The following is a 3,641-nucleotide window of genomic DNA, read 5'->3' on the forward strand; positions in this document are numbered from 1 at the left end:
GAAAAATACTGTCATGTAGAATATTGTGTGGCTTTCTTGTTTTCAGCTTTTCCCTTGGATCTGAGTATAGTCCATCTTGTGTTGTGCAGATTAAGGACATTTTCCTGCTGGATGAGCTGAATTTTGACAATTGATAGATTTCATTGTCAAACGCCACTCTTGCTTGCACCTGGTAGATTTTAAGAAACCTTCAGCTCTCATCAATGCAGGCTGGAATGACTCTTTCTGGAGCCCATGGCTGTGGCTGTATTCAACTGTGAAGACTTTCCAGCCTAGCAAAGTGCCTGGGCAGATAGGCTGTACCTGCTGCAGGTAATGTCAAAGCAGTTGTCATTTCTAATAGCACAGCTGAGGTAACAGAAAAGTTCCAGATTCTTCAGTGCAGAAAAATTAAATGCATAAGAGACTTTTTCCATCTCTTTAAGAAATATTCCCAAATTAATTTGATTTTATTGAATTGTTAAAACTTTACAACTGTTTGGGATAATCAGGAAACCTGTTCTTGGTTTGCTTTTGAAAAAGTATCTTCCTTGGAGAGGAATTTCTTTTGGATACCTGTACCTTTCCAACAAAAATTAGTATTTGAAAATAATAGCAGTGGAGTGTAAGTGTATTTACTTAGCAAAGGCTAGCATAAGAAAATGTGGCTGTATAAACTTCCCCATATTGCTCACTTTGGATTTTATGAATTCACATAAAAAGGAATGCTTCTTGCTTTATACATCAAACATATGCAACACGTGAAGAGAACCTTCTTGACACTTGGATACCTATCACTTTCTTCAAATGTTTGAGAGCCACCCTACCCTTATACCCATCCCTGGGAAGCCAGGAGGAGTCTCATGGTGGTCTCAAGACTGCTAGGGCTGGATCAGATATAAACCTGAGAGTGAGATGAGCTGGTGGCAATGACTTCAGACACACTCCTGTTTTTTTGTCTCTTCCCCACCCTGGGGACCTGCATTAACTGGCAGCCCATGTGCCAGGGTAAACTCATTGTAAGTCATCTGACACCTCCTCAATGTGGCAGCTGCACTTGTAGGCTGCGTGCTCCTCTCTTAGTGAAGAACTGTATTTGGAGACCCTTGATGTCAAGCACTGAGGCTTCTGCCAGGCTGTGGTACTGAGAAGGCAATGTAAAATTATATTGTGCTGATCCCACTGAAGGTTTCTGGAACTTGGGAGACAGATTTTTTTTGTGTTGAAAATTGGCTTTTGTTTTTTTCCTGAGATTGGAATTTAAATCCTATTAAATGGAATGAAAAAAACCAACCCTTCTCTCCTTCAAGCCAAACCAATCAAATAAAAAATTTTTGAAAGACAATTATCCTGTGTTATCAGCAATCTACAGAAGTAAAAATTGGTTTATGGTACCTCAGTTTGCAACTAATAATTTTCCATTTCCAAAGGGCTTTCCAATTGTCAGGAATACCATATCCAAACCGATCTGGATGTTCTCAAGTATCTTATAGTTTTGTTCTGTTACTCTTTCTAAAAAAATCTGGTGACACACCATCGTATTCTGTGTTATTGTAAAATGAATTATTCAGTATATCCAGTAGAAAATCTTCACAATTTAGATATAGATTTTTTTAATCCACATCTCAAATTTCATATAATACTGAAAACTGCTGTGCAGTTTTTAATAAAATAACTTACTTTTATTAAAAGTTCAGACAGAAGCTTCATGGAACTTACATTTTGCCACCAACTTCAGTTGAATCAGTGTGAGACATGGGTATTTGAAAGACGATTATATGGATATGCTGAAATATTGTCCACTTTGGTATGTAATTGTTTTGGGAAAATGTTATGTTAAAATCCAAATATAAGCACTCTGAAGACAGAAAGAGGGAAAAATGAACGTGTGCCCCAAAAATCCAAATATTTCATTTATACTGGTAAAAATCACAGAATCAGAGAATAATTTGAGTTGGAAGGGACCCACAAGGATCACCAAGTCCAGCTCTTCAATAAATGGCCCATAAGGGGGTTGAACCCACAACCTTGGCATTATTAGCACTGTGCTCTGACCAACTGAGCTAAAATGTTTGGGCATCAACAATTGTGGGTATAATAAGTGAGGGACACGGTGTTTCCCACCCATAAAATGTTACCATGCTATAGTCTATTTCAGAATGTGCTGCCAAACAAATATTTATGGATAATCCTGCATTTTTGGGGTTAGTAGTCTGATCTCTTCAACAGATGTCTGGTAGTGTCATTCCACTGCAGATGTACCTTGCCATCAGCCTCCTACTCACAGTGGGATACTGCTTCTAATTGCCACAGTTGTAGCTCAGAATAAAGTAGCAGCTTCTCAGTGAAACAGAAACAAATTAAGATTAAACTTAAATGAATCAATCAGAAAAAAATCCCAATTCCACAGGTGTCTGTTGCTTTTGTAGTTCATTAGCTATTAACACTAATAACACTGTAAAAGAATTGCTAATTTTCCTGGGACATATTGTACATGCTATCATCCAGTAAAAGGGAGTGTTTGAAATGTGAGTTGATTCTTAGGAATCTAACTCAGGTTGTCTTTGAGCTTTTTGCTGATAGATTCCTCAATATTCAAGTTTTTTGGTGTGCACTGTCAAGACTGAGCCCCTGTGTGATCCTTGGCAGTGAGTATCAATTCCATTTGTTTTGTTCCTTTGCTTTTCCAAGCTAGGAGATTTTCCCAGTTGTTGACATATAGAAATATGCAAGGATTCAGTATCTATGAGTTGAGAAAATATTTTATTATTGGCTCCTTCTAACCTTAACCTTCATCACACCAGTGAAGGAACCTGTTGTCAAGGAAGACAGATGGAATCCTAAACTGTGGGTTGATTTTTAAATCCCAATCTGACCACTAATGCTATCATTTTCTATTTGTCCATATTAAAGCCAAAAGTGGGTCATAATAAGATATCCTTGAATGATAGACTCTCTTAATTAAGAGGAGCATGCTCCTCATGATGATGAGCTGGGTGACTAGAACACCTGTTCTAGTTATAAAACTGTAAGACAAAACAGACACCTCCCTGCTTTGAAGTCTGTATAAGGCTTTTGCACTGGAATTACACTGATCATGTCTAAGACCGTAGCTAAGCAGAAAGAAACTTGGCATGTAAAACTAGACATAGGAGAAAATCTTCATTGTTAAAGTTACTGACAGATTCTGTCATCTCTGTGAAATCCAGTTGAGCTAAATCTTTTCTTGATGATTTAGATGTGAAGGGCAGAGATTTAAGCAATTGTTTTCTGTGACTGGTAATTGAAAGCAAACAGTGGAAATTCAGCGGGAGGTTTTTGGGAAAACCCAAGATTACAAACTTGTTTTTCTCATAATTTCCATTTACATAAGTAGGTAATTTTTACTCCCCACTCCCTTTCTCCCTCACACACGCATATGGAGGAAAAAAGTACTTTGTGTATACTCAGTCAAGTCTGTAGCCATACAGTCATTTTGGTCTGGAGCTTTGTGCATTCCTGTAGAGACCTGTGTCTTACCACCCAGCCTGAGTCCCTGATTCTGTCAGGTACCCTTGCACATGAGCCCTCAGTTTGCGTGAAGTTCTCCTTCTCAATGCAGCATCCGAATGGAAACTGTCATAAATAACACTGTCATGGAGCCACAGACCCTCCTTTAGCAA

This window comes from Corvus brachyrhynchos, unplaced genomic scaffold (genome assembly GCF_000691975.1).
Source record: "Corvus brachyrhynchos isolate BGI_N302 unplaced genomic scaffold, ASM69197v1 scaffold29, whole genome shotgun sequence".
Taxonomy (NCBI): domain Eukaryota; kingdom Metazoa; phylum Chordata; class Aves; order Passeriformes; family Corvidae; genus Corvus; species Corvus brachyrhynchos.